Here is a 15,057-nt window from a genome sequence, read left to right as displayed (position 1 = left end):
GTCTGACAGATTGGAGAGGGAGCCACAACTTAATATGGCTGGATAGGCGACCCTAGCAGGTGTCACCAATCTACTCCGCTGAGGCTATCTCCCAAATCGTATACCACCAAATGTTGATTTGTGAAATTTCTGTTGTTTTCCAGCACCTAGCCAGTGTGATCCGAGCCGCCAACAGTAGGTGGTTGTTTAGCATTGCTAATGAACCTTTCAAGGGATATACACATTCAACGGTCTCGACCAGCAAACCCATTAAAGGATCCATTGGTAACTGTGACCCAGTAATGTCTTATGGCCCGAACCTTCTTCTAAATTGTTCGGGCCTTCCCCCAAGTCCAATAAAGATGTAAACAATCACCTATGAGCCCACAGTCTCTCTAACATTGAAGGGCGATAGACTGAATAATCTTATTAAGAAGGGTCAGGTTTGTGTACCATCTGAACAGGATTTCATATGTATTTTCTTTATTTACCCCATAATGGGATGCAGTGGCAGCCGTTGCCTGCACCCTTGACCAGGACTCCTCGGAGACAGATCATTTGAAATCCCTTTCTCATTGTGACATATAAGAGAGCTTCACAGCCAGATTATCTGCTCTATCCAGTAATTTGTACAGTTGGGTGATCTTTTTCTTAGGGCAACTCTCCCTCTTTGTGAGCTCAAGTGAAGTAGGCCATCTATATGCTCTGAAGAGAATGAGTGTGCGGAGGGTGAATCCTCTAACGTTAAGGTAAGAAAGAAAACAAGGGATGCCAAGTTTAATTCATTTAAAGCATTTAAAACCTGCAGAATGGACCAAATCGTGGCCTCCTATCACGTGAGCCAAAGATGTAAATAGAGCTCGAACTTGGAGTTGCAGACACGATAACGAGTGCCTTTGCTCCCGTGCATGCTCAGGATGAGAATACTCTGCAAGGCCAAGTAGAAAGACAATTTCATGGCAGAAGGCATGGGTGATGAGAGATGTTAGTCTAATTGGCTGGTGAGGTAGCTCTATGTCCTATTTCCTTGCACCTGGGTTTTGGCTTGCATGCTGCTAAATGAACCGGAATTTCCAGACATGGCACAAGCGTCCCAATCAATTGTATTAGTCCATATAACGAAGGACCTTATAGCTTAGGAGACCAATGAAACGCCATGTAACTAGTGTTTCTGAAAATACATGTTTGAAGAGGTAGGCATAGGTTGTCCACCTGATAAAGGACAACCAATAACAATCCTAGCTCCTATATGATTGTATATCTAAATATTTCCCTTAACCATTCCCAACCCTTGATCATTTTTTTTATTATTGCCATGTAGTATGTTGTCTCTCTGACCCAAATGGAAGTATATGAAGTGCACTTTTTGTGAAAATCATTGAAAGCTGAGCGTATGCCCGTTGATATCCTTTGTAACCTCCCTGTTTTAGATAAGTGTTAATAAAACAGTGACCTGCCATCTTTTTGAGTGTGTCTGGTTATTTGGACTCAGAATTATTCTGGTGTAATCCCATACATTACATATGCACATTCCTAGGGGCCATATGCTCACAACTGGCCTACTGCAAAAGCCTCTCTCTTAACCTCCCTGCCTCTGCTCTGCGCCCTCTGCAACTCATCCAGAACAGCAAGACTTATCCTTGGCCTCAAGCCCAGGGACTTCATCTCTCTGGCACCAAAATCCCTCCACTGGCTCCCCGTGGCTGCAAGGATCAAGTTCAAGGCCCTCTGCATTGTCCACAAGGCTTTATGGGGTCTGGGACCTATCTATCTGCAACAATGCCTTCCTAAGTATTTTCCTACCTGAGCCCTATGCTCCTCTACCTCCAACCTTCTGCGAGTGAGCAGGTTCTCCAAGCAGAGATTTGGAGGGGAGATCTTTATCCTCAGCAGGGGCCTGCATCTGAAATAGCCTCCCTGCCACCCTCCATCTTGAGCCCGATCTCCTTAAGTTCTGGAAACTCCTTAAGGCATTTGTCTTCTCCTCTTCCTTCTCTCTTCCTATACCCTGCTAACCTATCTCGCTGCACTGTCCCTCTCTCCCTCCTTTTCCGTGCAGCTTGCTGACGGGCCACCTGGTGTACCTCAGAGTCTGGCAGGTCCCAGGCACCCTCACCAGTCCTCTCACACTTGCCTCCGGGCCTTGCACTTGCCTCATCACCACTGAACTTGGTAAATGACCCAAGAGAGGTCATCTCTCTGCACTTACCCAGCCCTTCACCGACTGAGTGCCCTTGGACCCCCACTGCACTTGACCCCCCTTCACCTCCCCCCCGTAACCATCTGTGCCCTTGCACAATCTGAACTGTATCATGCCGAAGATTGTATCTTGTTTTCCCCTCGTCTTTCCTTCCCTCCATGGTGGTGCCTTCTGCACTTGGAAAAACTGCAGAATTGTCATCAGACCATGCTGCTGTTATCTCAAATGTCAATGTATTATATGCACCTACTCTCCCTGTGCAGACTAGTAACGTTTCAGGGCTCTGAGCGACTGATGTTTTCCCCTCGTCGCCCCTACTCCTTGAGCGCTTTGAAACACTTGCTTTGTGTATAGGCGCTATACAAATAAACAATACCAAACAATATCAATACCAACTTTCTATTGCCTTGTGAAGTGTGACTTTAGACTGAGATCCCCTGCAGGATGGACGATTCTCAGATTGATCCTTAGCTGATCAGGTGGGCGGGGGGGGGTCATGAAGTTGGGCCCATGAGAAGCATAGCTTCCTGCATAGATGGAACAGTTTTCCATTCTCCATCCAGGGTACAAATCACTGCACAGGGCTATTCCCATCAACAGATTTACCCTTCTCTCACACTCGGTATGTAAAATTAAGGTGGACTCTGGTGAGTACATCCAAAATACACTTGTTCTGTCCAATTCTATATCTATATCTTTCTCCTTGGCCATTGGAGCAGGAATTTAAACAAGTCAAGGATATAGGTTCTCGGGTCCGAATCCTGAATCTGCAAGGGTATGCCCCTAAGCAGAATGTTATTTCTCCTTTACCTGTTCTCAGAGTCCTCCTGCCAAAGGAGCAGCGTGGAATTCTGGACCTCCAGCTTCTCTGGGTATAGTTTTCCAGGTCATGAATTTGAGCTTCTGCTAAGCCCATGCGCTTGTTGACTGTGGCCACCTTCTGCACAAGCTCAACCACCGTGCCCTGTATTTCTTTTGTTTGGTTCAGAGAAGTTTGCAAAAGGTCAGATTTTGTAGCAAGTGCAGACATATCCCTCCCTCTCTGGATCTGGGCCCGAATAGATCTGGGCCTGCACCGAAAGCACTATCTTTTTGGATTTATCTTGGTTTTGCATCAGGGTCAATACGTCGAAGAATTTGCCCCGTTCAGGTGTTTTTGTGGACATCGTAGCATTTTCAGGCATGTTGCGGCTCGAAGAAAGATAAGGGTCAGTGGTAATGACCCACAGTCCAAATTCAATCAGGAGAAGATCAATCCCTCCAGCATCTTTTATAGAACCCAATCTATCCCTGCGGCTGTGGAAGCCACTAGGCCCAACAATATATCCGGGGGAGGAGCCTTGCCACCAGTCATGGAGCATTAAGTGAGCAGAGCGACTTGTGTTCCCTCCCCGGTGGTGTAGAGGCTCAGCAACAACTGCCAGGCCATCCAGGCCATCCACGGGAGCAAGTAGGGAGTCAGAACAGCAGGGGAACCGTGAGAGAAACAGATAATGAAGCATACCTTCATTTGGTAATCACTTTAATGCTCATGTCCCCTGGAGGTAAGAGGTCACCATGCCAAGCACCAATCCTTGGACCTTCAGCTATGTCCATCAATGGTGGGAGGGCAATGGGAGGGAAGGTGTGTAAATGACCCCCTTTTCCATGGGAGGGGAACCTCAGTCTGTCCAAGTCCCTCCTTCAAAACAGCAGCAGGGTGTCTCCCACCACTCATACGTGTAAGGGACGTGAGCCATGTTCACAGCCAGGTACAGGGACCGTCACAGGAAGAGGAGACACTGATTCTGAGGCAGGCCACGGTGTCAGGCGCCATCTTGGATTGCTGCATGGAGCCAGTGTTGCATCAGAAGAAAATTCCCCCCCCCCGGCGACGCTGCACTGTGAAAATGGTTCCCGCAGCACCTGGGGACTGCGGGAGTGCTCTGGTGTGGTTTCCGACAAGATTCAGGTAGTGTGAATCGGCACAGGCCCTGTATCGCCCGCAGCCCAACAGAGCTCACATCAAGCATGTCCGCTGCTGTGCCCGTTGTGGCCACGCCCCTCCTCTCATGTGTTACCCTAGAGAAAATTGTATCGCTGTTTACATCATATCTACTGAGTGAGGAACTTCTTGAGTGGGGATCTCATAAGGTGTACTCTCGCGACTCGTATGTTAGTGCTATTAAAGTTGGCAATGGTTTTCTTATTTTATTATTTTATTCTTGTGTCGCAAGGATGTGGGTCAACACGGAGACATAGAGTCCCTCAGCTCCGTTTGTAAAGTAAGCAGTAGTTTGTTTGTGCCTACACCTCTTTGCGCCAAATTTCTGATGTAAATGAATAAAAGTACGTAGTCAAGTTTCTTCAAGTATATTTTCTTAATTTATTTGATATATGTTCTGCCCATATGGATGACACGTGTTTCGGCGTTCCATTGGCGCCTTTTTCAAATCCGGGCTGAATGCAAGCGTAACATGTAATAAAACAAAACACAAAATATAACATATGAAATAGCATTTTAGCATATTTTATAACACATTTAGTAGTTAGAATAGTGACTTAGGCTGTGTAGTATATCCTTTTAGCATTCTCAAATTGCATGAACACCTAAAAGTGCAGCACCTCTTAGTTACCTCAAATGGTTAAAAATAAATCCATTACAGTGACTATGTTAGTTTTTTAAAATTAAATTTGTGCAATCCGAAAAAGAAGTAAGTATGGGATGGCATGGACCTAACAATTTTTGGCTGTCAGAAAAGCATGTGAATTTGTTTTCTTACCCTTATTGAATGTAATGCGAATCTCCCTTTCCTTATTTCCGGGAATTAGTTTTTAGTTGAAGTGTATCACGGTAGTTCCAGGGTTAAATCCCACCTAAAACAAATTTGGTTGTTCTGTTATGCTAACATTAGCCTTTTAACCTTCTATCGGATTGATTCTTTATGCATGATTCCCTAGCATATATTTAGACACATTTTAAACTCTAGTAAGCATGACTAGTAACATCTTTCTCATTGCATTTGTGTAAAAAGTGCTATTCATATTTACAATCCTCCAATCGCATTACATATCCTTGGTCTCATGCATTCTGTTACTCTAGCGGTCACTAGGAATTACTTTTTCAGTTACAATGACTGGTAACCGATTTGCTCCCCATTTGTGTTTACCAAAACACCCTTTCGCGTGAGTTTGAAATCCCAACCAAAATATATTTTGTTTATGCCACTCGGCATCAAGCGTGCTGAATTCTACATTGAGCATGCTTGTAGCGGTGGTCTTTCCACCCCTTAAAAGCGCTTACCTACAAAATTCTCTTGCTCATGCCTCAAGCATCGGGGGTCCTGTTATGGTTCTGGCAAAACCTTGTTCATAAAGAGTTACAGATTGCTAGTCCCTCTTTCCTTTTGTTCATTTACAAAATTCGGCGGCCATACTTTGGGCTGAGTTTTAGTACGTAAGTCCTTTTTTCCTTTTTGATGTTTAAAATGATCTGTTGCATTTGTGTTCAGTGTAACATTGATTTGAATTTAAACTTCCGTATTTATCTTGCGCGGCTGATCTGTTACTTATTATTATGTCCAAATTTACAAAAATTAAAGTTAAAGGAGTAACTAATTTTTCACTATGTTTATTAGTATTTTATTCCCCCCGCCCCCGCAATCTCTTTATATTATGTATAACTAAGACAGTTTCCTGTTGGGAATGATGCATTATGGTAACTTTAGTTTTCTTCATTGACCATTATTTTCTCACTATATTTTATTAGCATTCTTTTCACAATTTCAGAATGGTGCATTGTGGTACCTGTGGTTTGATGTAAATTTCGCCTCTCTCATCTGTTTGACTTTCATCTGATTAGCGGTTTCGCCCATTTAGGATCTCCCCATGTGTATATCTAAAACATATGATTTAACAGTGCACATTCTTTTCACAATTTCAGAATAGTGCATTGTGGTACCTGTGGTTTGATGTTAATTTCGCCTCTCTCATCTGTTTAACTTTCATCTGATTAGCGGTTTCGCCCATATATAGGATCTCCCCATGTGTATATCTGAAGCATATGTTTTAACATTGCAGTGTTCAATAATATTTTTCTATGCAACAAATTATAATTGAACAAAATAGAAAACAGGAAAAAACATTTTTGTAATTAATGAAAACATTTGCAATATTCATAACAAGAGTCCTGTATATTATCATTTTTTTGGGTTTTGTTTCTGCTATTTCTCTGCTACTTCTCCAGCATCACAAAAAGTGAATCATTTCATTGTCTGAATTTAATCCATGTTCCAATGTTTGAAAATGACAGATTAATCTGGCTTCTTCTTGCCTTAAGCAAAGTTCTTGATTTCCTCCTCGTTTGCCCATTTTGATTCTTTTCAGTCCAATAAATCTAATGTCTTTTTTATTTTGCATTTGGTGTTGGTTTTGCCAATGAACAGATAACGGGAGGTTTTTGTCTTGACTTCCTATGGCTGAAATATGTTCTCTAATTCTAGTTCTTAACTCCCGAATGGTGCTCCCAATGTAGAGCAGATTACAGACACATATCACTGCGTAGACCACATGTTTGGATCTACAATTAATTTGTTCCCTAATCTTTGTTTTGACACCTTCTTGGTTCGTAAAAGTAACTGTTTCTTGTAGTGCATAGTGGCACATCGAACAGAAGCCACATTTCCTGAAACCTGACTGTGGTTGACGTAACCATGTTTGTGATCTTGTTTCTTCTTCCTCCTCTTCGGACATCATAGAAGGACTCAACATGTTTCTCAGAGTTCTGGCTTTCCTATAAATTATTGTTGGATAATCTTGTATGTGTTTCTCGATATGTGGGTCTAGTTTTAATAGATACCAGTTCTTTTTTAGGACTTTTTTAATTTCTTTGTTGTTTGCACAGTATGCCGTAATAAAATGAATAGTATCATCTGGTTGTGTACTTTTGCTGCTTTGAGATAATGTTGATTGTCTGGTCATGTTTTTGGCTTTCATTTTTGCAGTTTTAATTGATTTTTGTGAGTATCCTCTGGCCTTAAATCTGTCTGATAACAGTTGACATTCACTCTCAAAATCTGATAATTCTGTGCAATTACGTCGTGCTCTAATGAACTCTCCTTTGGGAATGTTGTAGATAACCGGTTTATGGTGGCAGCTAGTCGCATACAATGTTGAATTGACTTCCGTCTCTTTTCTGAATGTTTTTGTGTGTAATTGTCCAGTGGATACAAAGATGGTTAGATCCAAAAAGTTAATTTCCGTTTTGCTGCTTTGCCCAATAAATTCTAGGCCAAATTCATTGTTATTTGCTTGGTTTAGTAAAGACTCCAGTTCTTCCGGTGTACCGTTCCAAATAATTAGTACATCATCGATGTACCTTAGCCATTTGATTATTTTGTTCTTAAACTCAGGTATTTGGTATATATGTAGGTCTTCAAACATTCCCATTACAATGTTGGCAAGGGCTGGGGCATATTTAACGCCCATTGCGACTCCACGTATTTGTCGAAAAAACTGATTGTTGAAAAGGAAAACATTGTTCTCTAAAGTTGTCATGAGCATTTCTTTAAGCATGCATGCAGAGTTGAAAAATGACGCAGATCTATTTTTGAAAGTATAGTCCATTGCCTCCAGGGCCAATTCATATTTAATAGATGTATATAGAGCCTTGACGTCCCATGTTGCTAATAAGTATGTATCTTGCCACTGAATTTCTTCTACAATTTTAATGGCATCTGTTGTGTCTTTCAGATATGCCTGTATTTTAGGTACTCCAGGTCTTATTATATTGTCAATATATTCCGCTATAGGTTCTGTCGCCCAACCTATGCCACTTACAATAGGCCTTCCTTCTGGGATGGTGTCATATTTCTTGTGAACTTTCGGAAGAAAGTATATGGTTGGAATTGTAGGTTTATTTACCCGTAGGTGTGTCTGCTCTTCATCAGTTATTAGTCCTTGCTGGTGCCAGGCATTAATAAGGCTTGTCAAATCTTGTGTTATTTTCGGTATTGGATTTCCTATTAATTTCTCATAGCATTCTGGATTTTCCAAGTGGTTCATAGCCATCTTTATGTAATCCACTCTATTCATTATTATAATGTTGCCACCTTTGTCCGCTTCCTTGATAACCAATTGATGATTTGATTGTAATTTTCTTATGGCAAGAATTTCATTTGCTGTAAGGTTTTTGAGATTAGTCTTGTTTTTTATTTGTGGTCTTTTTCTTAAGTAGTATAAATCTTGTGTGACGGCTCTGTAAAATGCGTCCACCATGTTATCTGGTGATAGCTGGAGTGTGAACCTGGATTTGGGTTTCAATTCTTTCATGGAAAAAGGAGTTGGCTGTATTTCTAACTCATGAATGGTTTGATGTATTGGATAGTCTCCTGGTTCTTGTAGGGATCGTAATAGGTGAATACCGCTTAGTTCTTCTATGGTTATATCACTTCTAGTTATGGTTTCAGATGTTTTTTTCCTTTTTTCAACTTGAGTCGCAAAAAATTTTTTAAGTTTTAATTTCCGAACAAATTTGAAAAGATCCACATGTATTTCTATGGGTTCAAACTCAGTTGTCGGGGCGAATGATAGGCCTTTATTCAATACATTAATTTCATCTTCAGTTAGTATTTGGTTCGATATGTTCATCACCAAGTTATTTATTTCTGTTGTTTTTTGGCAGCTTCTTTCGACGCCGCCCGTGTTAATCGTCGATAGGCATCTGAGCCGTCTGGATTTTCTGGGTCCTCCTGATCCTCTCTTACCTCTTCTCCGACTCGTTTCTGTGAGGTGTCTGGTGCTTTGCTGATCTGAAAACGGACTTGTTTCGTCTGAATGTTTCTGTTTCCTTGTTTGTATCTTTTGATTTGATTTAGAAATCCTTGTCCCTTCGGTTTTGCAGTTCCTAATACTGTTTCCACGTCATTCTCATTTTCGGGTTCTTCCTCTGCCTCTGAACTGGACGGTGAAGTGTTGGGAGTAGTCTCTCTTGATGTTGGTTTGATTTTATTATATTTCTCTTGGAAAGTGTATACTCTATCCTCTTGGTAATCTCTGTCATCACGATAGAATTTTCTCAATTTTCTCAATTTTATCTCGTCTTGATATTCTTTGAGAATTTCATGCATTTTCAAAAAGTTCTTTTCTTTAGTCACTTCTAAGGCTTTTGCCTCTTTAATTTCCTTTTTTATATTTTCAATTTGATCAGTTATTCGTCTGTGTTCTCTCTGTGCATGCTCAATTAGCATTTCTAACATGTGTTTTGAACATTGATTGAGGTTTGTTTCCCAATTGTTAGCCAAATCTTTATCATCGTCTTTACTGAAATCTGGAAAGATCAAAATGCGAAGTCCTCTTGGGATCTGGTCCTTTGATACATAGTTTTTCAGAGAGATTATTTCCCAATACTTATCAATTTCTTTGCGAGAGGCCCTCTCTAGTTTTACAAATTTATATCTGAGGTCCTCTCTTTTCGGAAAACTTGAAGTGAAAGCATGGGTGTTATTCCCTTTGGCAGAGAAAAGTTTGTTTGCTTCTTCTTCTCTATTCTCCATGTATTCTGCCATTTTTTGAATTCGTTTTCCTAAATTGGTCTGCGTGGTACTGTATCCCCTAGTGACAATCTACTGAGTGAGGAACTTCTTGAGTGGGGATCTCATAAGGTGTACTCTCGCGACTCGTATGTTAGTGCTATTAAAGTTGGCAATGGTTTTCTTATTTTATTATTTTATTCTTGTGTCGCAAGGATGTGGGTCAACACGGAGACATAGAGTCCCTCAGCTCCGTTTGTAAAGTAAGCAGTAGTTTGTTTGTGCCTACACCTCTTTGCGCCAAATTTCTGATGTAAATGAATAAAAGTACGTAGTCAAGTTTCTTCAAGTATATTTTCTTAATTTATTTGATATATGTTCTGCCCATATGGATGACACGTGTTTCGGCGTTCCATTGGCGCCTTTTTCAAATCCGGGCTGAATGCAAGCGTAACATGTAATAAAACAAAACACAAAATATAACATATGAAATAGCATTTTAGCATATTTTATAACACATTTAGTAGTTAGAATAGTGACTTAGGCTGTGTAGTATATCCTTTTAGCATTCTCAAATTGCATGAACACCTAAAAGTGCAGCACCTCTTAGTTACCTCAAATGGTTAAAAATAAATCCATTACAGTGACTATGTTAGTTTTTTAAAATTAAATTTGTGCAATCCGAAAAAGAAGTAAGTATGGGATGGCATGGACCTAACAATTTTTGGCTGTCAGAAAAGCATGTGAATTTCAAGAAAACAAATTCACATGCTTTTCTGACAGCCAAAAATTGTTAGGTCCATGCCATCCCATACTTACTTCTTTTTCGGATTGCACAAATTTAATTTTAAAAAACTAACATAGTCACTGTAATGGATTTATTTTTAACCATTTGAGGTAACTAAGAGGTGCTGCACTTTTAGGTGTTCATGCAATTTGAGAATGCTAAAAGGATATACTACACAGCCTAAGTCACTATTCTAACTACTAAATGTGTTATAAAATATGCTAAAATGCTATTTCATATGTTATATTTTGTGTTTTGTTTTATTACATGTTACGCTTGCATTCAGCCCGGATTTGAAAAAGGCGCCAATGGAACGCCGAAACACGTGTCATCCATATGGGCAGAACATATATCAAATAAATTAAGAAAATATACTTGAAGAAACTTGACTACGTACTTTTATTCATTTACATCAGAAATTTGGCGCAAAGAGGTGTAGGCACAAACAAACTACTGCTGTTTACATCATTGTTGTCAGAAATTGTCCTGAAAAATGCATAATTTCAGCAAATTATTTTAAACCCCCCCCCCCATGAATTCCACCTTTATTGTCTTGTTTTCATCTTGGTGCCCCTGCATGACCTTTCCATCCCCAGCATCATAAACTGGCTCCACCACTGGTGAGATGCACAAGCTCCCCTCATTCGGATGAACAGGCTCCCAGTGAGATGCACAAGCTCCAGTTAGATGCACACAATCCTTACAGTGAAATGCGTTTGGTCCCAGTGAGATTCACATGTTACCAGTAAGAAGCAATATGTTGAGGTGCCCCTCAGAGATGCACAAGCTCCCATCAGTGAGATGCACACGCTCCTAGCGATATGCACAAGCGAGATGCACAAGCTCCCCTCAGTGAGACGCACAAGCTCCTTTCAGTGAAATACACATGTTCACAATGAGATGCACAAGCTCCACTCAGTGAGATGAACAAGCTCCCATCAGTGAGATGCACAGGCTCCTCTGAGTGTGATGCACATGCTTGCATTGAGATGCACAAGCTCCTCTCAGTGAGATGCACACACTCCTGTCAATGAGATGCACCAGCTCCCATCAGTGAGATACACAAGCTGTCATCAGTGAGATGCACAAGCTCATATCAGTGAGATGAGCAAACTCCTTTGAGTGAAATGAACAAGCTCCTCTCAGTGAGATACACATGCTCCTATCAGTGAGATACACAAGCTCTTATCAGTAAAATGTACATGATTCTCTCAGTGAGATGTATACTCTCCCAGTGAGATGCACCAGCACCCACCAGTGAGGTGGACCAGATCCCATCAGTGAGCTGCACAAGCTCCTATCAGTGAGATGCACAAGCTCCTATCAGTAAGATGTGCAAACCCCTTCATTGAAAAACACCTGCTCCCATTAGTGCGATGCACAAGCTCCCATCAGTGAGCTGCACAAGCTTCTATCAGTGAGATGCACAAGCTCCTATCAGTAAGATGTGCAAACCCCTTCATTGAAAAACACCTGCTCCCATTAGTGCGATGCACAAGCTCCCATCAGTGAGGTGCACAAGCTCCTATCAGAGAAATGTACAAGCTCCTCTCAGTGAGATGCAAACTCTCGCAGTGAGATGCACAATCTCCCATCAGTGATATACCCAAGCTCCTAGATGTGAGATACACATCCCATCTTTGAGATGTACCAGCTCCCATCCGTGAGGTGCACAGGCTCCTATCAGTTATATGCATAAGATCCCCTTAGTTAGATGCACACACTCCTATCAATGAGATGCATAGCACACATCAGTGAGATGCACAGTTTGCCATCGGTTTAATTAAAAATAATCATTTTTTGAGAGCACCCCATTGAGCCAGGGATGCACAAGAAACCATCAAGTAAATGAACCAGCTCCCCTGTGTGATAGGTTTCCATTTGTGCAAAGCATAAGCCCCCATCCAGTGTGATGAATAGGCTCACTTTCACCTTGACGCAGAAACTCAAAGCCGTAAAAAGCACAAGCTCCCTCAGATAGACGTAAGTGGCCTGCTCAGTGAGATGGACAACCTTCCCTGAGCAACTGAAATCGCAATTCTTTACACACTCTTACACAACTGCGGAACAACAGCTCCTTTCACTCCCTCAAATGATCCTTCCCACAGTGGGTTTCCAAAGTGCCTTCCTCCTCCCCAACTTTGTGGAAATAATTATTATGCAGGATCAATCAATAAAAAATGCAAAGACAAAGCATGAATGACTGTGACCTGTGACCTAGGGGAAATGAAACTCATAATGGAAGAGCCCTTAGACAGCAGTCGTAGGATGGAGGGCAGAAATAAATAAGTGCAGGATTCCATTCTAAAAGGACATTACTGACCAGGCCCCCAGCCCAGCTCACCAGTCTAAACAAAACACTTCAGGGGAAAAGAGCTTGGCTTGTTTCAAGTCGCTAATAGTCGCAAGGTGTTTAATGCACACTCCTTTCATGGCTTCTCCTTTAGTTGTTGCACCTATTTAGGTTCCGGCTGTCCCTCGGTCGCTACCCTAGAATCTTCCATGTGTGATCTTCAGCAGGAATTTCTTGCTCTCTCCCCGAATGCTTGTTGGACGGAAGTTATTCTGAGCCCACAACATGTTCAGTCTCACGCTGTCTCCGGATGTGAGATGCATCAGCCTCGAGATCCAGATTCTCTGGCTCCTGCCAGACTCTGAGATCTAGCTCCCAGCATGCTAGCAAGTCTCCTTCACTCTCTGGCTAGCACCAGTTGCTGGCTTATAGCCCCCGGCATGCTAGCAAGTCTCCTTCACTCTCTGGCTCTTGCCAGACTCTGAGATCTAGCTCCCAGCATGCTAGCAAGTCTCCTTCACTCTTCCGCTAGCACCAGTTGCTGGCTTACAGCCCCCGGCATGCTCTTGGTTCCTTTCGCTTCTTGCACTTTGACTTCTGTCATGATCTGAGATGCATCACTGGGCAGGCCTTCTGGCCCTGTCCCACTAGCTCTCTACCAGTGTCGGCTTCGCTGCCTGGGTCAGGCTCCCTCCCAGGGTCTGATTCCACCCCATATTCTCTCTCAATTCACTCTCTCTCCAAGAGATACATACCATGCCCGTGCCGGCGTCTCTGCACTCTCTCCAAGACACGGGCACATCTGACCATTCCCAGCTCTCCTGGACCTTCACCTCACTCTGCTCCCACTGCGCGTCAAGAAAAGCCTGAAATCCTGCCTCATCTCGCCCGAATGAGGAAGCAGAGCCTCTTGTACACTGCCTAGATCAGGTGTCTGATTCCTGATTGGCTGGGCTGGCCATTTGGTTCTGTGTACAGATCTGATTAGGATTGAAGTTAGTGGTTCATAATTCAGGAGGGCGAGCTTTAAAAGGGCTGATGGCTATCTTGGATACCTGCCATGAGCTCAAAGCATTTGTTTGGTGAAGTCCCCTTTTCTCTTACTAGCTAGTTTGCTGCCTTCTTTGCTTTCTTCGGGAATTTTGAGTTGGCATTGTCAGTGAGTTTTTAAGACTAAATATGTGTTTTCAATGTGCAAGCCCTGTTTGTATTTGTAGTTGTATCTAGGCTTACATGGTACAATCCTCACTAGGGTGCAATGGAGCGTCGTACATTGTAGGTTGAGGATTACAACAAATGTGCAAGCCGCCTCCTCATACAAATCAAGGGTACTGCATGGTGAAGAGGCCCCTGACCTCAAAGCCTACTGGCCCTCCGCAACTACCCTCTACTGTGTGATTTCCTTGAGTTGGTTACTAAAGAAATAACCTAGGTTTGGAGACGCCAGTTGAAGTTCACTAACTGAGAGTTCACCTCTGGAACACAGGATGTAGTGCTGAATCTTTCAAATTTGTATTTCTGCTCTCCTGGCACAGATATGAAGGGACAACTTGAACTTATAAGTGGTTTGCAATGACTTTGATGAATATTTAAGACTAGCAAAAGTACCTGTCTTCTCTGAACGGGTTCTGTAGACCGACATGATAACACTCTTATTAATTGTTGAAAATGAATGATCCTGTGGGTTGCTCTTCCACCTTACCCATGCGTGGTGCAGTTTGATTGCAGTGCATTGCGGTGCATAGTTCTCAGAAATGGTGCATCCTAGGGCGTTGAAACATGGGTTTCAGTTTTGCTCCTCGTGTCGGGCCTGGTTGAGAAACAAAATGTTTTCTTTCCCTTCCCGGTGAACATGGTTTACGGCTTTGTCAACAGGCACCATCTCACAAAAATCCTCTGGAAAAGTAATTTCACCTGATAGGGCAAAATTTGTGTTCCCCTTCCCGGTGAACATGGTTTACGGCATTGTAAAGCTTGTTTAGAAACAACATTTGTTGTTTCCCTTCCCTGTGGACATGGTTTAAGGAATTGTAAATCTTGTTTAGTAACAACATTTTTTGTTTCCCTTCCCAGTGAACATGGTTTACGGCTTCATTGGCAGGCACCATCTCGCAAAAATCTCCTGGAAAAGCAATTTCACCTGATGCAGCAAAAATGTGGAAACTTCTGGAATGCTAACTGCCTTCACCTGTGCCTCTCAGGTCCATTCACCTCTCATAAATTTCTTGTTTCTCTTCCCAGTGAACATGGTTTACGGATTTGTCGGCAGGCCACAAACCCACAAAATGCT

General features: G+C 42.2%; 1 protein-coding gene across 4 annotated transcripts in view; it reads right to left on the bottom strand.

The window, feature by feature from the left end:
- LTBP4 (latent transforming growth factor beta binding protein 4) overlaps positions 1-15,057 on the bottom strand; it is a 1,283,510-nt gene that overhangs the window by 469,708 nt on the left and 798,745 nt on the right. The window lies entirely within an intron of this gene.

The sequence above is a fragment of the Ambystoma mexicanum genome, chromosome 2p (assembly GCF_040938575.1).
Source record: "Ambystoma mexicanum isolate Mex_15411 chromosome 2p, UKY_AmexF1_1, whole genome shotgun sequence".
In the NCBI taxonomy this organism is placed as follows: Eukaryota; Metazoa; Chordata; class Amphibia; order Caudata; family Ambystomatidae; genus Ambystoma; species Ambystoma mexicanum.
Note: the sequence above shows the minus strand (reverse complement) of the source record. Positions and strands in the feature narration are given on the sequence as shown.